The sequence below is a fragment of the Theropithecus gelada genome, chromosome 2, assembly GCF_003255815.1.
Source record: "Theropithecus gelada isolate Dixy chromosome 2, Tgel_1.0, whole genome shotgun sequence".
NCBI classification, from domain to species: Eukaryota; Metazoa; Chordata; class Mammalia; order Primates; family Cercopithecidae; genus Theropithecus; species Theropithecus gelada.
In genome coordinates, this window is record NC_037669.1 from 155,286,921 (window position 1) to 155,313,437 (window position 26,517).

General features: G+C 42.7%; 1 protein-coding gene and 1 non-coding gene across 4 annotated transcripts in view; one reads left to right on the top strand and one right to left on the bottom strand.

Annotated features, from left to right (window-relative positions):
* The window catches only part of NCK1 (NCK adaptor protein 1), a 71,177-nt gene extending 46,354 nt beyond the window's left edge, over nucleotides 1-24,823 (bottom strand). Inside the window, exons 1-2 of one of the 3 annotated variants that reach the window (XM_025377152.1) lie at nucleotides 24,678-24,793; nucleotides 20,143-20,237 (exon numbers count right to left, since the gene is read on the bottom strand). The gene's annotated coding sequence lies outside the window, so the exon portion shown is untranslated. Of the gene's footprint in view, nucleotides 1-20,142; nucleotides 20,238-24,677 lie in introns of all 3 variants that reach the window. The other 2 variants (XM_025377150.1, XM_025377151.1) reach the window with 2 other exon arrangements.
* LOC112619810 lies at nucleotides 9,353-9,459 on the top strand. Its single transcript, XR_003118312.1, has one exon. It is a non-coding gene; the product is annotated as a U6 spliceosomal RNA (small nuclear RNA).
* Nucleotides 24,824-26,517: the final 1,694 nt, after the last annotated feature.

The window sequence follows — 26,517 nt, forward strand, 5'->3', positions numbered from 1 at the left end:
TCTGTTAATTATAAATCATTATCTTCCAATTCACCCAGGCTCCTTAAGTCACACATCAATTTGTGTTGGTTTTTCTCTTGAAATGTCTCTCATCCATCCTTTTCTGTTCCATTTACACTGACACCACTAAAACTCAAGCCCTCAGCAACTCACCTAAATTATCATAAGAGGCCTTGGTTAAAATTCAACTATCTCCATTTCAGTCTGTTCTATATAACAGATTCCCTTCAACAACATATCTACTGAATGACTAATGTATCCTAAGCATTGGCCAGTTAATGCAGGGATACAACAGTGAGCAAGACAGACACCTCTTTCTAGCAGAGGAAATAAAATATTTTCAAATAAAATATTTTATAGGTTGCAAAAAATGCTATGACAAAGATTAACGCAGTGCTATCATAAAGGACAGAGAATATGAGTGCTACTCTCATTAGAGCTTTTAGTTAGAGATAAAAAATTTAAGTGGAAATTTTAAGGATGACGAGGAGGCAGTCACGTAAATATTTAAAGTAGAGTGCTCCAAGCGAAAGAAACTGCAAAGCACATAAGTTCCAGGAGGGGGAAAAAAACTCACGTTATAGAAAATGACCGAGTCTAACGTGGCTAGAGAACAAGGGCAAAAGTGGTACAATGTGAGGTTGGGAGACAGACAGGCCAATTTTATTCTACATGTAATAAGAAGTAATAAGAAGTAGGCCAGGCATGGGGGCTCATGCCTGTAATCCCAGCGCTTTGGGAGGCCAAAGTGGACAGATCACCTGACGCCAGCAGTACGAGACCAGCCTTGGCCAACATGGTAAACGCTGTGTCTACTGAAAAACATAAAAAATTAGTTGGGCGCGGTGACGCATGCCTGTAATCCCATTTACTTGGGAGGCTGAGGCACAAGAATTGCTTGAACCCGGGAGGCAGAGGTTGCAGTGAGCCAAGATCGTGCCACTGCACTCCACCTGGGCAACAGAATGAGACTCTGTCTTTAAAAAAGTCATGTAATAAGAAGGGTTTTAAGCAAGGAAATTATAATCCAATATACGCTGTGACAGAGACTGCTAGTATTCACTAATGACTGTGTTCTCTTCATTAGAACACTGCTATACTACATTTCCCAGCCAACCCTGCAATTAGGTAAGATCACATGACTCAGTTCTGACCAATGGAACTGAGAAGGTAAAAGTGATATAAGCCACTTCTAGTCTCGACCCTAAAATCTTTCTCCACACACACTACCCCTTCCAAAACAATCTGAGAAGCCAAAGCTGATTATGGTGGCGACATAAGATACAGGTGCCTATGCTCCAAGTGACTGCATGAAGCAAAGGTGCCCCTCAACACACACACACACACACACACACACACACACCCCCTGTGATGTGAGAAAGCAATGTAAACTTTCATTGTATTATGCTGCCATGTAAGATTTACTGTTATATCGTTAATGCAGAAATCTTAAAAACATTTCTCTGGCTGTTGTGTGCTGCTGTGTGAAGAATGAGTTAAGTGGACAGACAAAAGTAAAAATAAGAAGACCAGTTCAGACTCAACAAAAACATAACCCAAATGAAAAATGGGCAAACGAACGAAATAGACATTTCTCAAAATATATACAAATATCCAACAAGCACATGAAAAGATGCTCATTATCGCTAGCCATGATGGAAATGCAAATCAAAACCACAGAGATACCGCCATTAAGATAGCTACTATTTAAAAAAAACACAGAAAACAAGTGTTAGTGAAAATGTGATATTAGAACTCTTGTGCACTGTTAGTGATAATGTAAAATGGTGCAGCTGCTATGGAAAATGGTATGGTGGTTCCTCAAAAAATAAAACATAGTTTACCATATAATCCAGCAATTCAACTTCTGAGTGTATATCGAAAAACCGAAAGCAGGAACCTGAACAAGTATTTCTACACCCATGTTCATAGCAACATTATTCTTAGCAGCTAAAATGTGGAAGCAACCCAAGCTGCTCAATCAACAATTGAATGGATAAACAACATGTGGTATATATAAGCAATGGAATATTATTCAGCTTTAACAAGGAAGAAAATTTTTGACATGTGCTACAAAATGGATGAAACTTCAGGACATTAAGTGAAATAAGCCAGTCATGAAAAGACAATATATGACTGAATTTATATGAGATACCTAGAGCAAACAAATTTACACAAACATAAAGGAGAAACATAAAGAACAGTGGTTACCAGGGGCTAGGAGGAGGGGAGACTTGGGGAGTTGTTAGTATGCATACAGTTTCAGTTTTACAAATGAAAAAGTTCTGGGAACTGGTTGTACAACAATGCGATTATACCTAACAATACTGAACTATTTACTTAAAATGGTTAAGAAGTTCAACTTTACGCTTATGCAGTTTACCACAATAAAAATAGAAGCTGGACATGGTGACTCACGCCTGTAATCCCAGCACTTTGGGAGGCCGAGGCGGGCAGATCATGAGGTCAGGAGTTTAAGACCAGCCTGCCAATATGGTGAAATCCCATCTCTACTAAAAAATACAAAAATCAGCTGGGCATAGTGGCGAGCACCTGTAGTCCCAGCTACTCAGGAGGCTGAGGCAGAAGAACTGCTTGAATCCAGGAGGCAGAGGTTGCAGTGAGCCAAGACTGTACCACTGCACTCCAGCCTCGGTGACAGAGTGAGATTCTGTCTCAAAAAATAAAATAAAGTAAGAGGCCAACAGTGTAAGTGAAGAGATGATGGTTGCTTGACTTGAGTGGTGTGGTGATGCAAATAGAGAACAGAAGAATTCAAGATGTATTTGGAGGTAGAAAAGATAGGATTTGCTGATGGACTGGAAGTATGTGAGAGTCAGAATGAGGAAGAGAAAGGTATCAAGTATGACACCTGGCTTCTAGCTACTGAGTGGATGGCAATACCATTTAATGAAATGATAAAGACAAGAATGAACAAATGTAGGGTGGAGGGCAGAAAGCAGACCTGGAGTGCAGTTTAAGAATGAAGGGATCAACAGTCTGTTGGCTGGGTGTGGTAGCCTAACACCCGTAATCCCCACACTTTGGGAGGCTGAGGTGGAAGGACTGCTTGAGCCCAGGAGTTCAAGACCAGCTAGAGCAAAGAAGTGAGAACTCCATCACCACAAAGGGTCTAAAAATTAGCTAGTATGGTGGCACACACACCTAGGTGGTCTTGGCTACATGGGAAGCTGAAACATGAGGATCCCTTCAACTTAGGAGGTTGAGGCTGCACTGAGCCATGTTTGTACCACTGCACTCTAGCATGGGTCACAGAGCAAGACGCTACCTCAAAAAAAAAAAAAAAAAAAGTTTGTTGATTGTCTTAAGTTCAAGATATCCATGAGATATCAAGTGGCAGCATCAAGGAAACACATTCTCACTGTTCTGGAGGCCAGAAGTTTGAAATCAAGGTACTTCAGGCAGGAACATATTCTTTCTGAAGATGCTAGGAAGAATCTGCTCCAGGCTACCTTCTAGTTGGCTTGTAGATAGTCATCTTCTCCCTGGTGTTCTGTCTGTGTGTCAAAATCTCCCCCTTTTGTAAAAGGTCTGAAGTCATGCTGGATTAGGGTCCACCCTAATAACCTCTTGTTTACCTCTGTAAAGATCCCATTTTGAAATAAGGTGGTTTTTTTTGTTTTTGTTTTGTTTTGTTTTTGGTTTTTTTTTTGAGACGGAATCTCACTCTGTCGCCCAGGCTGGAGTGCAGTGAAGCAATCTCAGCTCACCGCAAGCTCCGCCTCCTGGGTTCACGCCATTCTCCTGCCTCAGCCTCCCGAGTAGCTGGGACTACAGGCGCCCACCACGACGCTCGGCTAATTTTTTTGTATTTTTAGTAGAGACAGGGTTTCACGACATTAGCCAGGACGGTCTCGATCTTCTGACCTCGTGGATCTGCCTGCCTCGGCCTCCTAAAGTGCTGGGATTACAGGTGTAAGTCACTGCGCCCGGCCATATATATATATATACACACACACACATACACACACATATACATATATATACACATAAATATATATACACACACATATATATATAAGTTCTAGGGTACATGTACACAACGTGCAGGTTTGTTACATAGGTATACATGTGCCATGTTGGTTCGCTGCACCCATCAACTCATCATTTACATTAGGTATTTCTCCTAATGCTATCCCTCCCCCAGCCCCCACCCTCCAACATGCCCCAATGTGCGATGTTCCCCACCCTGGGTCCATGTGTTCTCATTGTTCAACTCCCACTTATGAGTGAGAATATGCAGTGTTTGGTTTTCTGTCCTTGTGGTATTTTGCTGAGAATGGTGGTTTCCAGCTTCATCCACGTCCCTGCAAAGGACATGAACTCATCCTTTTTTATGGCTGCATAGTATTCCATGGTGTATATGTGCCACATTTTCTTTATCCATTCTATTATTGATGGACATTTGGGCTGTTTCCAAGTATTTGCTATCGTGAATAGTGCACATAAGGTCACATTCTTAAGTAATAGGGATTAGGAATTCAACATATCTTTTTGAGGGAGATGTAACTCAACCCATATCTGACTAAACAACTCTTTATTTTAGATTCTGTTACAGTAATTGGTGTGGTCTCTATTTTCCTGACTGGGCTGTAATTGAAAGTGTGTATCTCTTTTCCTTCATTTTTCCAGGGTACCCAGAGAGCCTCTCATTCTGCAAAATCATGTTCCTTGATTCTGGGAATTTTTCTTGAATATTTTACTGATAATTCCTTCTTTTCTCTGATGTCTACTAGTACTTCTGTTATTTGAAAGTTGACCTCTGACTATTTTTCTTTTCTCACTTATTTTCCATCTTTTCCTGTACTTTATGAAAGGACTCCTTTACTCTAACTTCAACCTTTCCATTGAGTGTTCTATTGAGCCTTTTTGTTGTTGTTCTGATCGTTCCCAGTTTTTTTTTCTATTTCTTTTGGTTTCTTATATGAGAAGTTTTCTTCATATGCCTGGTGATACTTGATTATCTCCTCATATTTAAAAGGAGGGTCATAAAAGCTATTGTAAATAACATAGATTCTCTTCTTGGGCTAGTAAGAGAACCATCCTCCAAATTCCTACTTGATAGTCAGAATTCTGGAAGCCAAAGAGAAGAGGCCTCAGTAAGGGTCTCAATACTGAGCACTTCAACTTAATTCAGTGTTTTCTGTAGAACGCTTGACCTCCAATTGTGTCTACTGCCCACCCTCAGTGTCAGAAACAATCGTCAGTCTTCTGCTGGGGTATTCAAGAAGGCAGTCATTCGGCAATACAAACTAACGAAGGAATCTAGATTCAAGCTTTCTTTAAAAAAAAAAAAAAAAAGCTTTATTGAGATATAACTCAGATATCATAAAACTCATTTAAAGAGTACAATTCAATGTTTTAGTCTGTCCAGAGTTGTGCAACTATTACCACAATGAATTTTAGAACATTTTTGTCACCCCAAAAAGAAACTCCATACCCTAGAGTCACTTCCCATTTCCCTCTAACCTCCCCTACTCCCAGTCCTACGCAACCACTCTATCTCTACAAATACACAATTTCTGGACACTTCATACAAATGGAATCATACAATGTGGTCTTTAGTATACTTAGCATGTTTGTTTGTTTGTTTTTGAGACAGAGTCCCACTCTGTCACCCTGGCTAGAGTACTGTGTTGCTATCTTGGCTCACTGCAACCTCTACCTCCCTGGTTCAAATGATTCTCCTCCTTCAGCCTCTCGTGTAACTGGGATTATAGGTGCCCGCCACCACAAATCCAGCTAATTTGTGTGTTTATAGCTGAGACGGGGTTTCACCATGTTGGCCAGGCTGGTCTCAAACTCCTGACCTCAAGTGATCTACCCGCCTTGGCCTCCCAAAGTGCTGGGATTACAGGTGTGAGCCACCGTGTCTGGCCCACTTAGCATGTTTTAAAGGTTTATTTGTGTTATAGCATGTATCATACAATTCTGTGGTTGTCTGTGACTGGCTTGACAGCATAATGCTTTCAAGGTTCATCATGTTATAACATGTATCAGTTCTGTATTCCTTTTTACTGCCAAATAGTATTCAATTGTGCAGATACACATTATATGTAACCTTATCAGCTGATGGACAACTTGAGTTGCTTCTACTTTGGGGCTATTATGATTGAGCTGCTTCTTAAACAGATTTTCAAGAAACCCTCCTATTTTTAGCACCACTCTCACCTTCTCCCTGCCAAAAATACCTGATGCTACCAATTCCTGAGCCTGAGGAGTGTTTTCTACTTTTGCTCCTGCCAGTTAGGATTGAACATTTTTAAGTCTACTAAGAAGTTTATCACCAGTTCACTTGCTTTCCAATTTCCAAATTTTATTGTTACTGTCTCTTTTTTCATTCTCTCCACTTGTGTAGTTCAAATCTTCTAAAAGTATCCTTTACTGTCACCTTGCTGGGCTATCAAAGGGAGTAAAAGTAAATGTGTCTTTTTTTTTTTTTTTTTTTTTTGAGATAGAGTCTCACTCTGTCACCCAGACTGGAGTGCAGTGGCACAATCTCGGCTCATTGCAAGCTCCACCTCCCAGGTTCACGCCATTCTCCTGGCTCAGCCTCCAGAGTAGCTGAGACTACAGGCACCTGCCACCACATCTGGTTAATTTTTTGTATTTTTAGTAGAGACGGGGTTTCACCATGTTAGCCAGGATGGTCTGGATCTCCTGACCTCGTGACCTGCCCGCCTCGGTCTCCCAAAGTACTGGGATTACAGGTGTGAGGCACCGTACCCGGCTGTAAATGCATCTTTCACTGAGACATTTTTACTTAGAAGTCCTTTCAATTATTTTTAGCCTTCATTCTTTCTCATGTATAGATCTGAAGGCTGTAACTCTTCCTCTAAGCATGGCTCTATACACATTCTTTAAGCTATACTATATTTTCATGGTTCTTTTCAAAATAGTTTAATGTTATTTCTTCTCTAATACCTGAATTACTCAGGAATATATTGCTTATTTTCAAACAGCTGACAATTTTCTAGTTTTTTTGGTAACCCATTTCTGGCTTAATTCCAACATGTCAGAAAATACTCAAGAATTGATCATTTTGACTTTTTTATTGTCCAGCATGTGTCAATTTGGGAAAAACTTTCATAGGCACTTAAAAAGTTTGCATTCTGTAGGTATTAGGTGAAATGTTTAATGCATGTCAATCAGATTCATTTGATAATTAGTGTTTAAATCTTTTATATATTTTTGTCTCATTATTCTAATTAGAGAGGCATGCTGAAATATCTCATATTATGCTTACCGATTTGTCTAATTCTCCTTTTAGTTTTGTCCATTTTTTGCCTACCATACTGGCAAAGATTAGAAAGAATGGTAACACAGTTAAGAAACCCTGTGGTGGCCGGGTGCGGTGGCTCACGCCTGTAATCTCAGTACTTTGGGAGGCCGAGGCGGGTGGATCATGAGGTCAGGAGATCGAGACCACCCTGGCTAACATGGTGAAACCCCGTCTCTACTGAAAAATACAAAAAATTAGCCGGGCGTGGTGGCAGGTACCTGTAGTCCCAGCTACTCAGGAGGCTGAGGCAGGAGAATGGCGTGAACCCGAGCGGAGATCGCACCACTGCACTCCAGCCTGGGCGACAGAGCGAGACTCCATCTCAAAAAAAAAACAAAGAAAGAAACTCTGTGGTAAAGGTGTAAATTGGAATGTCTTTTCCAGATTGCAGTTTGGCAACAGTCAGCAACATTTTAAATAAACATCTGTATCTTCGAAACCAGTTATTTTACATTTAGAAATTGATCTTAGGCAGGAAGGGAGATCCAGACAGGCTCTTCATGGATACCAAACACTGCTTAGCAGTTACACTGATTTGTAAATTCTAAATGAAGCCTTACAGCTACCCTTTAAGTATTATTCCCATACTAGAGATGAGGAAAAAATGAAGTTTTCAGCCACGTAAAAAAAAAAAAAAAAAATGCGTGGCCGGGCGCGGTGGCTCACGCCTGTAATCCCAGCACTTTGGGAGGCCGAGATGGGAGGATCACGAGGTCAGGAGATCAAGACCATCCTGGCTAACACGGTGAAACCCCTTCTCTACTAAAAAATACAAAAAATTAGCCGGGCGTGGTGGCGGCGCCTGTAGTCCCAGTTACTCGGGAGGCTGAGGCAGGAGAACGGCGTGAACCCGGGAGGGGGAGCTTGCAGTGAGCCGAGATTGCGCCAGTGCACTCCAACCTGGGCGACAGAGTGAGACTCCGTCTCAGAAAAAAAAAAAGTATATTCTTTGTAGGAATAAAAGGAGAAACAGCTTTATTAAAGAAAATCAGGAACTTTATAACAGAAACAAAATAGGCAAAGTTTTTTGGCTTAAAAAACAAAACAAAACACCTTTAGATTTATACATACGCTGATGCGGAAGGATGTTTATAAAAGCCAAGCTAGAAAACAAAGTATGGCATGCGATCCCATTTTTTTTCAATTGTGCATGAATTTACATGTTCATAGAAACTGGCCGGGCACAGTGGCCTACACCTGTAAATCCCAGCACTTTGGGAGGCCAAGGCAGGTGAATCAATTGAGCCCAGAAATTAGAGGCCAGCCTGGGTAACATGGTGAAACCCCATCTCTACAAAAATTACAAAACTTGGCCAGTCATGGTGGCACCTGACTATAGTCCAGCTACTTGGGAGGCTAAGGTGGAAGGATTGCTTGAGCCCAGGAGGTGGAGGTTGCAGTGAGCCAAGATCACGCCACTGCATTCCAACTGAGTGACAGAGCCATAACCTGTCTCAAAAACAAACAAAAGTCTAAAAAAAAAATAAATGACAAAGACATCATTTAGAGGAAAGAAAAACAAAATTATACAAGAAGCCTTTTATAATTACTAGAAATTAGATTGCTCATACTATTAAGATGAAACATACCTGAGCCTTCTGGAAGCCAAGACTTAAAAACACATTTTACTCTATTTCCTGAACAATGTAATTGAGTATAACACATGACCCACATTAATTATCCCTCTCACCTCTGACATCACGGGAAAATATACAAATACAGACAACACACACATATATGTATATATAAATATATGTATATTACTGCCTCACCTTCTTAACTAAAGCCAATTTATTCCCGCAGCTATGATATGCTAACTATGAAGAATGGGGAAACGGGCAGTTGTAGGCCCAAAAGAATAGCCTCAAATCATATTTTAAATGAGCCTTTTTTAAAAAATTAGCCCTCTTTAAAGTATATGAGCCTCCTATGCTCTGCATTTAGATGACAAGAACAATGCATGTGTATACACATTATGTGTTCTGTGATTTCTTTTTTCAACATTTTGCTTTTCCTACTCTTTAAGATTTTCTATTAAAGAAGTATCTTGTGCTCACTTCAGCAGCACATATACTAAAACTGGAATGATACAGAGAACATTAACATGGCCCCTGCAGAAGGAGGACACACAAATTCGTGAAGTGTTCCATATTTTTAAATTTTTTAAAAAATGTATCTCATCCCTTGGAGGGCAGAGTATATCCTAGCAATTTTTACTTGTAACTTCCATCATATGCATTAGACTAAATCAGAGAGCTTCAGGAAGTTTCAGGATTATAAATTGAAGTTTCTTTATAGGAATAAAAGTAGTAGTAGTTTAAAAATAGCTTTATTAAAGGAAATCAGGAACTTTATAACAAGGATAGAGTAAACAAACTCATTCTGTTAAAAAGAAAAGTAAATATTTTAGTCTCTGTGGGCTTGAGTCTCTGTCACATATCCATTTTTTTCCCAGCCCTTTAAAAATGTAAAAACCATTCTTATCTTAGGGCAGTAAAAATAACTGTTTTGGAGAGGTGATAATTAAAACTGGATTTAATACATAAATGTTTTCTTTAAAGAAACCCACAAGAGCAAAATATACAGACAAGCAAACAGTAGCAACAAAATTTCAGAAGCTAAAAGATGGACAACTGGTAACTCACTCACTTAGTAAATTCTAGAAAGGTGAAGCCTAAACCCTGAGTTGAAAACCCCAATTTGTATCTTGGAATCCTCCAAACATACAGGAATTGGCAGCACCAGGTGGTACTGCCTGAACTGGATGGAAGAGGAAATTAAGGAAGACTGGGTGAAAGCTGCCTGAGAAGCAGACACATCCTTAGAAGCTACCCAAATCTACCTGATGGTTGGCTACCCACTCTCAGTAACAGAAGTCTGTTGGTTTATTCCCCAGAAAGCCTTTTTTGGTTTTGGTTTTGTTTTTTGAGACAAGGTCTCACTCTGTCACCCAGGCTGGAGTGCAATGGCACAATCCCCATCTTGGCTCACTGCAACCTCCGCCTCCTGAGATCAAGCAATCCTCCCACCTCAGGCTCTCAAGTATCTGGGCTAGGCAGGCGCACACCACCATATCCAGCTAAATTTTGTATTTGTTATAGAGATGGGGTTTCACCACGTGGCTCAGGCTGGTCTCGAATTACTGGGCTCCGGACAATCTGCCCGCCTCAGTCTCCCAAAGTGCTGGGATTAACAGGTGTGAATGACCATGTCCAGCCTTGTTTTTGTTTTATTCAGAGTCCCTGAACTAGGAATCACCAGTATAATTAAAGGTCTAAGTACTCTATCAAAAATAGGGGAATGACAGTCTGCTCCTGCACACCAAAATGAAACAAAAAACTAGTGGCCATCCTTCAACCCTCAAGCAAACTGAGTTTTCCCTCATGAACGTAACCTGATAGGAAACATCTGGGCATCAGAGTTTTCTCAAAATAAAAAAATGCTCACTTGGATAATGAAATTCAAAGTCTGTAAATCCCAATCAATTCAGGGTTCTCAGCTATCAATCACCCAAGCATTACTGATACCTGAAGTAAGACTGACATACAAGTTAGAGACCAAAACAAATAAATGGAGAAAAGTCAACTTAGAAAAAACAGTCTGCGGCCAGGCACAGTGGTTCACATCGGTAATCCCAACACTTTGGGAAGCCAAGGCGAGAGGTTCACTTGAGCCCAGGAGTTTGAGACCAGCCTGGGCAACATGGCAAAATCTTGTCTCTACAAAAAGTACGAAACTTAGCTGGGCATGGCAGTGCTTGCCTGTGGTCGCAGCTACTGAGGAAGGTGAGGTGGGATGATTATCTCCCCTGGGGAGGTTGAGGCTGGGAGGCTGAAACTAGAGAGGCTAAGACTGCAGTGAGCCATGATTGCACCACTGCACTCCAGCCTGGGTGACAGAGTAAAACCTTCTCTCAAAAAAAAACAAAAAAAAAACAAAAAAAAACAAGAAAACAAGACAATCTGCAAGGCGAAAAAATATTTTTACAGAAGTCACTTAGGCCAGATGTGGTGGCACACACCTGTAATCCCAACACTTTGGGAGGCCAAGGCAGGAGGATCACTTGGGCTCAAGAGTTTGAGACCAGCCTGGGCAACATAGCAAGACCTTGTCTCTACTTGGAAAAAAAAAAAAAATAATAGCCAGGTGTGGTAGTGCACCCATGGTCCCAGCTACTCAGGAAGCCAAGGCAGAAGGATCACTTGAGCCTGGAAGGTCGAGGTGCAGTGAGCCCCAATCACACCACTGCACTCTGACATGGGCAACAGAGCAAGACTCTGTCTCAAAAAAACTTAAAAAGTCATTTATAGGCTCAGAAATTAGAGAACATATCGCATCCATGAAACATGAAAAAACACCAGATGCTAAATAAAAAGAAATATTTAAGAAAACAAAAAATCTATTGAGAAATCAAAATCTTGACAACAAAAATAAAAAATTCAACAGAAGGCTTGGGAAATAAAGCAATGTCCCAAATAAAACAGAGCAAAAGACTAGGAGGTGGAAAATAGGAGAAAAAAAGAAATTAGAAAACTAGCCTAAGAGACCCAAATAAATGACAAAAGTTTCAGGAAAAAGAATAGGGAGAAAACCATTGTTATGGACTGAACTGTGTCTGTTCTCGCCTCCCTCCAAATCCTTAGGTTGAAGCCCTAACACCTAATGTGACTGTATTTGGAAATAAGGTCTTTTAGGAGATAATTAAGACTAAATGAAGTCATAGGATGGAGCCCTAATCCAATTAAAAAAAGCTCTCTCTCCACTGAAAACCCATGTAAGGACACAGCAAGAAGACAGTGGTTTACAAGTCAGAAAGAGAAGCCTCATCAGAAACTAACCCTGATAGCCAATTATTCTTTTTTGTTTATTTGTTTGAAATGGAATTTCCTTCCGTCGCCCAGGCCGGAGTGCAGCGGCATGATCTCGGCTCACTGCAACCTCTGCCTCCCAGGTTCAAGTGATTCTCCTGCCTCAGCCTCCCAAGTAGCTGTGACTACAGGCACTCACACCAAGCCCGGCTGTTTTTGTATTTTCAGTTGAGATGGGATTTCACCATGTTGGCCAGGCTGGTCTCAAACTCCTGGCCTCAAGTGATCTCCCCGTCTCAGGCTCCAAAAGTACTGGGATTACAGGCGTGAGTCACCACACTCAGCTACATCTTATTCTTGAACTCTACTCTTCAGAACTGTGAGAAAATACATTTGTTGTTTAAAAAACCCAGTCTGTGGTATTGTTATGACAGTGCTCAAAGACTAATACATCTGTCAATAAAATAATTAAAGAAAATGTCCCAGAACTAATGAATTTTACAGAGTCAGAAGGTACACAAATATCCAGGAAAAAATGTTAAAAATAGACGTAACGCCAAGCTACAACCTTATGAAATTTCAGAATATAGGAAACACAAAATTCCAGAAACGCAAAACATTTTTATACTCAAGAATTAGAATATCTTCAGACTTTCAAAAGGATGACACGCTAGAAAACAATGAAGCAAGGCCTTCAGAATTCTGAAGGCAAATTATTTCCAGCCTAGAATCCTTAGCCAACCAAATCAAGCATGAAAACAAAACAAAACAAAAGTTTTCATTAATGCAAGATCTCAGTCTTCCACAGGAATCTATTGTATGATATACTCCATCAAATGGAGGGGTTAAACAAAAAACAAAACAAACAAAAACACTACATGATTCATGGAAAGGGAAAAAAAAGATTTAACACAGCAGAAAGACAAAGGGAGTCGCTAGTTTTATCAGAAAGGAAGAAATGCCAGGAAACTACTATGTATCAGCCATAGAGGGCCAGATCAAGCAAGTTCAAAAACTGCTAAAGACAGCACAATTCTACTCCAATGCATGTATGATACCAGCCAGAAGAAATGAGTGTGTATGTTCATTAAAGACCTGTAAATGGGCTATGCGTGGTGACTCATGCCTGTAATCCCAGCACTTTGGGAGGCCGAGGCGGGTGGATCACCTGAGGTCAGGACTTCAAGGTCAGTCTGCCTGGCCAACATAGTGAAATCCGTCTCTACTAAAAATACAAAAATTAGCCAGGTGTAGTGGCGAGTGCCTGTAATCCCAACTACTTGGGAGGCTGAGGCAGGAGAATCACTTGAACCTGGGAGGTGGAAGTTGCAGTGAGCTGAGATCACGCCACTGCACTCCAGCCTGGGTGACAGAGCAAGACTCCATCTCAAAAAAATTTTTTTAAAAATTTAAAAAACTGTAAATGAATGCTGACAACAGCTTTATTCACAATAGCCAAAAACTGAAAACCAAATGTCCAATTTTTTAAAAATTCCATTATATTCATCCAATGGAATACTACCATCATTGAAAAGGAACTATGGCTGCACCCTACATCATAAATGAATCTCACAAACACAATGTTAAGCAAAAGTAGCCATCCACAAGAAGGTATACATGCTATATGGTTACTGTATTAGTCCACTTTCATATTGCTGATGAAGACTGAACAATTTACAAAAGAAAGAGGGTCAATGGACTCACAGTTCCAGGTGGCTGGAGAGGCCTCACAATCATGGCACAAAGTGAAAAGCATGTCTCATGTAGCGGCAGACAAGAGCGCTTGTGCAGGGAAACTCCCATTTTTAAAAATCATCAGATCTCGTGAGACTTACTATCACAAGAAAAGCACAGCAAAGGCCCACCCCCACGATTCGATTACCTCCCACCAGGTTCCTCCCACCACACTTGGGAATTGTGGGAGCTACAATTCATGATGAAATGTGGGTGGGGACACAGCCAAACCATATCATTTCACCCCCTGCCCTGTCCAAATATTATGTCTTCACATTTCATAACCAATCATGCCTTCCCAATAGTCTCCCAAAGTCTGAACTCATTTCAGCATTAACTCAGAAGTTCACAGTCCAAAGTCTCATCCGAAACAAGGCAAGCCCCTTCTCTGCCTATGAGCCTGTAAAATCAAAAGCAAGGTAGTTACTTCCAAGATGGGGGTACAGGCATTGGGTAAATACAGCCATTCCAAATGGGAGAAATTGCCCACAACAAAGGGGCTAAAGGCCCCTTGCAAGTACGAAATCCAGCTGGGCAGTCAAATCTTAAAGCTCCAGAATGATCTCCTTTGACTCCATGTCTCACATCCAGGTCACGCTGATCCAAGAGGTGGGTTTCCATGGTCTTGGGCACCTCCGACCCTGTGGCTTTGCAGTACAGTCTCTCTCCCAGCTGCTTTCACAGGCTTGCAGTGAGTGTCTGCAGCTTTTCTAGGCACATGGTGCAAGCTGTCAGTGGATCTATCATTCTGGAGTCTGGAGGATGGTGGCCTTCTTCTCACAGCTCCACTAGGTGGTGCCCCAGTAGGGACTCTGTGTGGGGGCTCTGACCCCACATTTCCCTTCTGCACTACCCTAGGAGAAGTTCTCCATGAATGCTCCACCCCTGCAGCAAACTTCTGCCTGGGCATTGAGGCATTTCCATACATCTTCTGAAACACAGGTAGAGGTTCCCAAACCCCAATTCTTGACTTCTATGCACTTGCAGCATCACCACCACATGGAAGCCACCGAGGCTTGGGGCTTGCACCCTCTGAAACCACAGCCCAAGCTCTATGCTGGCCCCTTTCAGTCACGGCTGGAGCAGCTGGAATGCAGGGCACCAAGTCCCTAGGTTGCACATAGCACAGGGACATTGGGTCTGGCCCACAAAACAATTTTTTCCTCCAAGGCCTCCAGGTCGGTGATGGGAGGGGCTGCCATGAAGACCTCTGATACGACCTGCAGACATCTTCCCCATTGTCTTGGGGATTAACATTCAGCTCCTCGTTACTTATGCACACTTCTGCAGCCAGCTTGAGTTTCTCCTCAGAAAATGGGATTTTCTTTTCTATTGTGCTATCAAGCTGCAAATTTTCTGAACTTCTATGCTCTGCCTCTCTTGTAAAACTGAATGCCTTTAACAGCACCCAAGTCACTTCTTGAATGCTTTGCTGCTTAGAAGTTTTTTCTACCAGATACCCTAAATCATCTCTCTCAAGTTCAAAGTTCCACAGATCTCTAGGGCAGGAGCAAAATGTCGCCAGTCTCTTTGCTAAAACATAACAAGTCACCTTTGCTCCGGTTCCCAACAAGTTCCCCATCTCCATCTGAGACCACCTCAGCCTGGACTTTATTGTCAATACAGCAATCAGCATTTTGGGCAAACTCATTCGACAAGTCTAGAAAGTTCCAAACTTTCCCACATTTTCCTGTCCTCTTCTGATCCCTTCAAACTGTTCCAACCTCTGCCAGTTACCCAGTTCCAAAGCTGCTTCCACATTTTCGGGTATATTTCAGGAGCGCTCTAGTCTACTGGTATCAATTTACTGTATTAGTCCATTTTCATGCTGCTGATAAAGACATACCTGAGACTGGACAATTTACAAAATAAAGAGTTTTAATGGGCTTACAGTTCCACATGGCAGGGAAGGCCTCACAATCATGGCACGAGGTGAAAGGCATGTCTTCTCATATGACAGCAGACAAGAGAAGAGAGTTTGTGCAGAGAAACTCCCGTTTTAAAAACCATCATATCCCACAACACTTATTCACTATCACAACAAGAGCACGAGAAAGGCCCACCCCCATGGTTCAATGACCTCCCACCAGGTTCCTCCAACCACACATGGGAATTGTGGGAGTTACAATTCAAGATGAGATCTGAGTGGGGACACAGCCAAACCGTATCAGTTACGTTTATATAAAGTTCAAAAACAGGCAAAAATAATTATGGTGATAAGAGGACAGAATAGTGATTACTTTGAGAGGATAAGAGACACTGACTGGAGGGGGCCAAGAGAGCCTTTTCGAACACTAAAAATGTTCTACATCTGGATTTGAGTGATGACTACATAGATATCTACAAATATAAAAATTCTATAATTTAAATTTTGCAGTTTTCAATAAAAATTTAAAGATACCTTCTCTAAACAAATTTTTAATTTTTTTTTAATTTTTTTATTTTTTAGACAGTGTCGCACTCTGTCCCCCAAGCTAGAGTACAGTGGCACGATCACAGCTCACTGCAGCCTTTACCTCTTGGGCTCAAGCCAGCCTTGCAAGTAGCTAGGACTACAGATGTTCACACCCAAACCTGGCTAAATTTTTTTCTTACTTTTGTAGAGGCCGTCTCTTGCTATATCGCCCAGGCTGCTCTCTAACTCCTACCCTCAAGCCATCCTCCCACCTTATCCTCCCAAAGTGCAGGATTACAAGCATGAGCCACCATGCCCAGACTAAACAATTTTTTCTTAAAAAATTGGTAAGCTTTTTAGTTGGATCCACAACAGGAATTAATCAAAAGGAAAAAAAAAAAAAAGTAAAGTCTTATATACAAAGATCTTTATTGCAGAATTTACAATAGCAGAACACATACACACCTGGAAATAACATTTAATAAATGAATGCCATGCCAACCCTGGATTTCTCTAATGTGAGAGAAATGAATATTTGGCATCTGTCTGATACTAGCAGCCAAACTTAATGCTGATTAATTAACCTAAAGAAGCCATCTGCCCTGAGGGAAGAGCATGATCACTGACACCAAAGCAAAAAAGGGCTAAAGTATTCAAGGCTGAAAGAGGAAAGACACAAAAGCAAGAGACGAAATGAGAAGTAGGCAAAAGTCAAATTACGCAATACCTCACAGGCCTTTTTTTTTTTTTTTAAAGAATATAGCTAAGAAATGAAAAAAAATAAAAATAAAAGTAATTGATTTGCTTGGGCAGCAGAATTACTGGGAGACAGGGGTTGTACACTAAATATTCTAAATGTTTCTAAAAATGGAAATATATTATTCAAGAGCATGTAGTACTTGCAAATGATCAAACATTTCCAAAGAAAACTGCCCAGCCCTATTAATAAAATATTTCTGCAATACAGCTGGAATAATTAAAAGGTACACAGCATATTACAATCTTTGTCGTATCTATTATTTGAGTTGATCTACATACTAACATGATATGAAAATATGTGCTAAAGTTTTTGGAAGAAAAGGATGATTTACTTATTTATTTATTTATTTTGAGACGAAGTCTCTCTTTGTTGCCCAGGCTGGAATGCAGCGGCACAATCTCGGCTCACTGCAACCTTTGGCTCCCGGGTTCAAATGATTCCTGCCTCAGCTTCCCAAGTAGCTGGGATTACAGGCATGCACTACCACACCCGGCTAAATTTTGTATTTTTAGTAGAGACGGGGTTTCACCATGTTGGCCAGGCTGGTCTCGAACTCCTTACCTCAAGCAATCCACCTGCCTTGGCCTCCCAAAGTGCTGGGATTACAGGCGTGAGCCACTGCGCCCGGCCAGGATGATTCTTCTAAAGAAAAAAAATGTTTTGAGAAACATCCATTCTTTTAAACATTTCCACGTATTTTCACTGCTTGTTTTATTCAACTGGTTGTTTGAACAAAAGTAAAAATTATCCATACCATATTCATGTCCAATTCAGCAATCATTACTTACAATTTCAGGAATAAGAAACAAGAGAATCAGTGTTTTAACAGTTTTTTTAAGCTGATATTTAAACATACAGAAAAAGCAACTATTAACAATCAAAAAATAAATGAAAAACAGACCACAAGAGTAAGCATTCCTTTCCCTTCAGAGAGATTTTACCTTCAGAGAGAGAGTTTTCTATGCTGTCTTACAGCATTCTACTATTGTTACATATACATAAGAAAAATACCAAGGCAACCCTACATTGTTTCTGTTACAGAAACTTTATACAGTTAAGAGGAAAAATAAACATGAAGAACAAACATATAAAAGCACTCTACTTCACCAAATGGAACAAATGATTTTTCTTTTTTTTCTTTTTTTTTTTTTTTGAGACAATCTCGCTCTGCCACCCAGGCCAGAGTGCAGTGGCACGACCTCACAAACCCCGCCTCCCGGTTTAAGTGATTCTCCTGCCTCAATCTCCTGAGTAGCTGAGATTACGGGCATTCGCCATCACACTCAGCTAATTTTTGTATTTAGTAGAGACACAGTTTCACCATGTTGGCCAAGCTGGTCTCGAACTCCTGGGCTCAAGTTATCTGCCCATCTCAGCCTCCCAAAGCGCTGGGATTACAGGAGTGAGCCATCAGGCCTGGCGGAATAAATTTTTTTTTTCTGAGACAGAGTCTTGCTCTGTTACCCACACCAGAGTGCAATGGCGTGATCTTGGCTCACTGTAACCTCCGCCTCCCAGGTTCAAGCCATTCTCCTGCCTCAGTCTCCCAGGTAGCTGGGACTACAGCCATGCACCACCACAGTGGGCTAATTTTTTTATATTTTTAGTAGAGATGGGGTTTCACCATGCCGGCCAGGCTGGTCTCAAACTCCTAGACTCAAGTGCTCCACACGTCTCAGCCTCCCAAAGTGCTGGGATTACACGAGCCACTGGCGCCTGGCCTCAACAAGACATTTTGTCTTGTCTTGCTCAACAAGAACTGATGGTTCCTGACAGATGAACAAGAGGACAACAAGTAGCAAAATGTGAAAGTGTTACAGTTCTAACACTCAAAAAAGAGAAAAAGAATATTACAGCTAGATCATTGCATCTAGTTATATGATAAGCCCTCCAGGTTTCCTCTAAACCAGTACGTTGTTCTGTATCCACATTCAAGGCCTCCAAAGATTAATTTGCATTATCAAGAGATTCGAAAAGACAAACTAAATTTCAGCAGTAAAACCTGTAAGAGATTCATTTTTTAGTAGATTATAGAACTCAATGGTAAACACTGGCCAGGTGCAATGGCTCATCCCTGTAATCCTAGCACTCTGGGAGGCCAACACAGGCAGATCACCTGAGATTAGGAGCTTGGCCAACATGGTGAAACCCTGTCTCTACTAAAAATACAAAAATTTGCCAGCCATGGTGGCAGGCACCTGTAATCCCAGCTACTTGGGAGGCTGAGGCAGGAGAATCCCTTGAACCTGGGAAGCAGAGGGTACAGTGATCCAAGATTGCGCCACTGCACTCCATCCTGGGTGACAGAGCAAGACTCCGTCTCAAGAAAAAAAAAACTCAACGGTAAACATGACAATATTATTTTTGTTAATGATGTTAATACATCTAACAAGCATGGGGGAAAAAAACTGTATACAGACTTTAAATCATTGTTTAAATAATTTACAATGTAAGGCTGGGCATGGTGGCTCACGCCTATAATCCTAGCACTTTGGGAAGCCAAGGTGAGCGGATCACTTGAGGTCAGGAGTTTGAGACCAGCCTGGCCAACATGGTGAAACCCTGTCTCTACTAAAAATACAAAATTAGCCAGGTGTGGTGGTGGGCACCTGTGATCCCAGCTCCTCAGGAGGCTGAGGCAGGAGAATCGCTTGAACCCGGGAGGCAGAGGATGCAATGAGCCGAGACAGCGCCGCTGCATTCCAGCCTGGGCAAAAAGTGTGAAACTGTCTTAAAATAAATAAACAAAAAAAAATTCACAATGTATGTATGAAGGTTCCCCTGCCCTGAAGTTTTCAATCTATGAGAAGGCATAAATACACAAAATGCAAAATAATGTGAGGCAAATAATGCAAAATTACAAGAGATGAGTAGTAGTATGGTTTCATAAATACACAGAATTTACATTAGAAGATTAAGGTTGGAGTCTTTGTTCTGCCCCCATCACTAAATGTTTGAATTTTGGTGCATCTAGTCTATTTGTGTTTCAGTTTCCTTATCTATAATACACAAGGTTGGATTCCAACATTCTAGCAATAATGCTCTATGATTCTGTGATACGAGTCCACATAAGATCAAAAACCAAGGGGATACTAAAATAACAAGGGGTAAGGAAAGCAACAGGCCAGGCACAGCGGCTCACCCCTATAATCCCAGCACCTTGGGAAGCCAAGGTGGGAGGATCGTTTGAGGCCAGGAATTCAAAACCAGCCTGAACAACACAGTGAGACCCTATTTCTGCAAAAAAAAAAAAAAAAAAATGCCAGGCATTGATGCATACCTATAATCCTGGCCTTTGGGAGGTTCAAGTTACAATAAGGAGCTGTGATCAGGCCACTGTACTCCAGCCTGGGCAATGGAGCAAGACCCTGTTAAAAAGAAAAAGAAAAAGAAAAGAGAATAAGCAAGCAACATAGGGAACAGGAAAAACATTTGGAAGGCTGCACCAAAGGACCAAAAGCGAAACTTCAACAAAATTTTACTTCATTTGCTACTTGGTAATTTAGGAGAAAAAAAAATTGTTTAAAGATTAGACAACCTGGCCGGGTGCAGTGCTCACGCCTGTAATCCCAACACTTTGGGAGGCCAAGGCATGTGGATCACCTGAGGTCAGGAGTTCAAGACCAGCCTGGCCAACATGGTGAAACCCCATCTCTACTAAAAATACAAAATTAGCCAGGCGTGGTGGCATGCACCCGTAATCCTAGCTACTCAGAAGACTGACAAAGGAGAATCACTTGAACCAAGGAAGCAGAGGTTGCAGTGAGCCAAGATGGTGCCACTATACTCCAGCCTGGGTGACAGAGTGAGACGCCTCAAATAAAAAGAAAAAGAAAAAGAAAGAGGCCGGGCACAATGGCTCACACCTGTAATCCCAGCACTTTGGGAGGCCAACTTTGGGAGGCCAAGGAGGGTGGATCACCCGAGGTCAGGAGTTTGAGACCAGCCTGACCAACATGGAGAAACCCCGTCCCTACTAAAAATACAAAATTAGCCAGGCATGGTGGCGCATGCCTGTAGTCCCAGCTACTAGGAAGGCTGAGGTAGGAGAATCGCTTGAACCCAGGAGGCAGAGGTCGCAGTGAGCCAAGATCGCACCACTGCACTCCAGCCTGGGCAACAGAGCGAGGAAAGAAAGAAAGAAAAGAAAGAAAAGAAAGAAAAGAAAGAAAGAAAGAAAGAGAGAAAGAGAGAAAGAAAGAGGAATGATATGAAGGTAGAAAAATACAAAGGGTAAATAAGAATTAGAGATTGGTTTGGTGAGAGTGGACAGCTCCTATAAAGAAACAGTGCTGGCCCCAGAAAAACAGATTTGAGCAGACTATTAGAAGGCTATGAATTCTGACCTATACTCTGAAGATAACAGTTATCACTGGTTTCCGAAAAGTGAAGGATGTTTGAAGCATGATTCTAAGGTTTAGTAAGACATACTAACTAGAGAGAAAAACCAAGCAGAAAATCCAATTAAAGGCCCATGAGTAGTTCAAAGATAAAAATGGCTGACAAAAATCGGCCAGTGTTGTTACGTGCATAGAGATAACACCAAAGTTTGTGTCTGGGCAATTGAAAGCCTGGTAATGTAACCAAAACAAAGTCAGCATATGGAATCAGTTTTGAAGGGAAGACTATCATTTCTATCTTCACTAGAGTTTAAGGTGAGGATCAGCAAGACATAAAGTTGCCTTAAATCTTTAAATGTCATATTTAGCCTTGTCGTCTTCCTAACATCACAGTATTTACAGAGAATTTGTTAAAGGTTCAGTGATTCTTAAAGTTTCCTTCAATTTTACTTATCAATGAAATAATCATTTAATTTTCTAGTGCAGATGAAGAACATCTGGTATTTTTCCATATTATAAATTCTAAAAATTATTAAACCATGATTTTTAAAATGAACTGTATCTGTATTCACTAAGTCAAGTCTTCCTGACAAGTGATTTATAATAATCACATCATATATACCTTCAGCTTTGAAAAACACAATGGTGAAAAAGTAAAGTAAGACAAAGTAAAAGTACAAAGCAATGAAAAGGTAAAACTCTAGAAGAATTTTGAAAAATGAATATAGGCCGGGTGCGGTGGCTCACACTTGTAATTCCAGCACTGTGGGAGGCCGAGGCAGGTGAATCACTTGAGGTCAGGAGTTCGACACCAGCCTGGTCAACATGGTGAAACTCCGTCTCTACTAAAAGTACAGGCCCGGCGCAGTGGCTCATGCCTGTAATCCCAGCACTTTGGGAGGCCGAGGCGGGTGGATCACAATGTCAGGAGTTCAAGACCAACCTGGTCAAGATGATGAAACCCTGCCTCTACTAAAAATACAAAAAGTAGCCGGGCGTGGTGGCGGGTGCTTGTAATCCCAGCTACTGGGGAGGATGAGACAGAGAATTGCTTGAACCCGGCAGGCGGAGGTTGCAATGAGCCAAGATTGTGCCACTGCACTCCAGCCTGGGCGACAGGGCGAGACTCCGTCTCAACAAAAAAAGAAAAAAAAAATACATATATATACATACACAAAAATTAGCTGGGCATGGTGGCACACACTGTAGTCCCAGCTACTAGGGAGGCTGAGGCACAAGAATCACTTGAACCTGGGAGGCAGAGGTTGCAGTGAGCCAAGATCGTGCCACTGCACTCCAGCCTGGGCAACAGAGTGAGACTCTGTCTCAAAAAAAAAAAAAAACAGTAAAGAAAAAAACCCAGAAGCATGAAGTATCACTTAATATCTCTTTTATTATTTTCCTTTTTTTTTTTTTTAATTTTCTTAATTTAGAGACAGAGTTTCACTATATTGCCTAGGCTGATCTCAAACTCCTGGCCTCCAGCTATCCTCCCATCTTGGCCTCCCAAAGTGCTGGGATTACAGGCTTGAACTACCCTGCCTGGGTCTCCTTCAGTATCTAACAAAACATTACACGTAAATTTTTTTTTTTTTTTTTTTTTTTTTTGAGATGGAGTCTTGCTCTGTTGCCAGGCTGGAGTACAGTGGCGATCCTGGCTCACTGCAACCTCCGACTCCCGGGTTCATGCAATTCTCCTGCCTCAGACTACCAAGCAACTGGGATTACAGGCGCGTGCCACCACGCCCGGCTAATTTTTGTATTTTTAGTAGAGACGGAGTTTTACCATATTGGCCAGGCTGGTCTCGATCTCCTGACCTCGTGATCCGCCCGCCTCGGCCTCCCAAAGTGCTGGGATTACAGGCGTGAGCCACCGCGCCCCGCCAACATTACACGTAGGTTTCAAATTTTATTTAATTGGACCTGAGAGCACTGCAGAAATCTGGACAAAAGATAATGCCTGGAAAAATAAGCACACATTTTAAAATGTAATACATGAGCCAACAGCTGAGTAGATCTGAACACTCTGCAAACTATGGTTATGGATATTAAAGACAATTCCCACAGATCACAATTTTCCCAAAGAAGTCTCAGAGTTTGTGGTCAAATTGAAAAGACAGTACCATTTATCAACCAGTGCACATTACTATCAAGTTGTGAATGGAATGCCTATTGAAGAACAACACTGACTTCACTCCCACAAGAAAATAAAGTGTTTTAAAAAGAAAAGAACGAATATTATTGACAATTACCGAACAAAACTTTCTTCCTAGGTTATTTCTCCGTTTACTGTGTGACCTCGCTGAAGGCTGAGAGTTTAGGCACACTGGTTTCCAGGTGCTGAAGAAATCGTTATAGATGGTTTGTCATAAGTCTAACAAAGCAAGATTTTAAAAATGAGTACCTCTTAGCAACACTTACCCGTTTTGGAGGGACATTGAGCTGCTTTGCTCCCTACCCAAAGAAGGGTTAGGAAATTCTCCTTAATCTCATTCTTTCCTAATTTCTAGGGCTTCTTACCTAATCTAACGTGTATAATTATGATCAGGTGACTCCAAGTTCATCAGTTTGACTCCGAGAGCCCTTCTACGGTTTCTAAGTCCTCAGCCCTGAACAAAACTCAGCTTCCTGAGCTTCTAACGGCGAATTTAACTTGTATGTTAATATAGAAGAAAGGTTACAAAACCTATCGAAATGGTTTTTTTTTAACCAAACATATTACAACTCAAGTCAAAAGTTCACAGCCCCAGCAACTCGCATACGAATCTGAAGCAGGTCCAGACGATAAAAGTCACAGCCCCGGACTAGAAAACGGCAGGCGGGTGGGGGGAGGGGCGAGGGCGCGTCCCGAAGATGTCCACCCGCAGCACCGCGCAGGCTGCCGCCTCCCCTCTTCTCGCGCTGGAGGTGAGAGCGCCCTTCCTCCTACCACGTCCTACCTTCCCGGCCTCGGATTACGCCACAGCTGGCAAAAGGTCTTTTTCAGGAGAAAACAGACAAGTCAGCCAGCGCGCCCCACACTCGACCTCCCAGCCTCGCAGGGGCGGCCGCCCGGGCTCTCACCCCGACGCAGCGCTCCAGGGGCTGACAAGGAGGCCGCAGGGTCGCGCTCCCCGGGGCAACGGCCCGAGGGCCTCGCGGAATCCCGGTGCAGAAGTTCGGACCCTCTGAGCAGCCTCCGCGCCCCCTCCGGCTCAGCTCCGAGCCTGCAGACGGCGCCCCCGGGGCTAACTCAGCGGGGAAGAGGAAGCAACGCAGCGACTAACAGGCTGTGTGGATGGACAGCGGACTGAAGGGGGGGTGGGGGTGTGTCTGCCTGCTAGCAAGGCCGTCTCACCTTCCTGCTGCCGAGCTGGGCAGCTCCAGCTCACCTGAGGAGGGATCCAGGACGCCACCGCGGCCGCCGTGATGGCCGTAACGGCACGAGGCCTGCGCTCTGCCGCCGACGCGTAGCTCTCGGGAGAGGGGCGGGGCACGCGCGGTGGGCAGGCGGATCCGCGCGGGCAGGAAACCCACTCTCGGCCCAATCTGATAGGTTCAGTCGCCCCCTTTCCCGGTCCCTGATGCGACAGCGGTCTGTGCCACACTGGGATTGGGCGGGCCCACATGTCAATCAAGCGCCGTGCGTGGTGTGAAGGGAGCGGAGGCTGCGCCGCGGAGCGAAGCGAGCTAGAGGGTGAGAAGCGCCGGGCCCGACCAGAGCCGTCTTCGCGTTTCCCTGTGCGATTGCTCTGGCTGGTTACTTCGAGCCTTCCTTCTCAGCGCCGCAGGAGAGACTCCACAGCAAGAATGACTGTGTCCTGGGTTCAGCCCCCACTCTTCTGGGAGCTTCCCCCGGTTTCTGCACTTGAGGAATGTCTTCCCAGCGAAAGGTTCTTAGGAGCGGGGAGCGACAAAGACAGACAAAGAAAAGCAGACCTGAAAATTGGAACCTGGGAGAAATGTAAGACGTGCTTAATTTGAGGCACAGACCAAAAGAAGCTGAGGGCCCGCTAAAAGTGTCCTTGTGCTTGGGCAGCTTACTTACATTACATTCTTGGCGGCAGTAGTGTTATGAAGACCACCTTCGGAGCCAGGTCTGCCCATTCTTAGGGCTCCAGCCACTGGCTGAGGTATCAGTAAGTTGGTTCTTCCCCTCGCCGGTACCTGCCTCATTTCTTTTTTTTTTTTGAGACGAGTTTCGCTCTGTCGCCAGGGTGAAGTGCAGTGGCGCGATCTCGGCTCACTGCAACCTCCGCCTCCGGGTTCGAGATTCTCCTGCCTCAGCCTCCCGAGTAGCTGGGACTACAGGTGTGTACCACCACGCCCATCTTTAGTAGAGACGGGGTTTCACCATGTTGGCCAGGATGGTCTCGATCTCTTGTCCTCGTGAGCCGCCAGCCTTGGCCTCCCAAAGTGCTGGGATTACAGGCGTGAGCCACCACGCTCAGCCGCCTCATTTCTTCTTAACCATCTTTGTGGCTCAGTTTAGAGTCGCTCCTCAGGGAAGTTTGCTGAGTTAGGTACCTTCTTTGGAGCATAGGTATTTTCTCCATCCGAGCTATTGAAATGGTTTGCCTGTATCCCTACCTAGATTGTAAACTCCACTGAATCAGGAACCATGTCTGTTCAGTTTCTCCCTAGGGCCTTGTAGTAGGGTAGATGGTCAGTAAATACTGTTTAAGGCATTAATATTTATTTTAATCCTGGCCCTGGCTATAAGCCTCAAAAGTTTGCAGTTTTCTGCATTTAACTTCAAATTATTTGATTGGTAATGCATGCATGTGGTTAGCCTGTGCTGTAATTTAGATGTTTGTCCCCCTAAACCTCCTGTTGAAACTTGATCCCCAATGTTGGAGGTAGGGACTAATGGGCAGTGTTGGGTCATGGAGGTGGTTCCTTCATGAATAGATTAACGTCCTCCCTGGGAAGGGGGTAACTCTTTATTTCCCTGAGAGCTGGCTAAAAAGAACGTCGCACTTCCCTTCTTTTTCTTCCTCTCTGGCCATGTAATCTCTGCACACACCAGCTCTCCTTTGCCTTCTGCTGTGAGTATAAGCAGTCTTAAGCTCCCATCAGATGCAGATGCTCAGTCTTGAACTTTTCCAGACATCAGAACCATAAGCCAAATAAACCTTTTTTATTTATAAATTATCCAGCCTTGGGTATTCCTTTCTAGCAGCACTAAAGGGACTAAG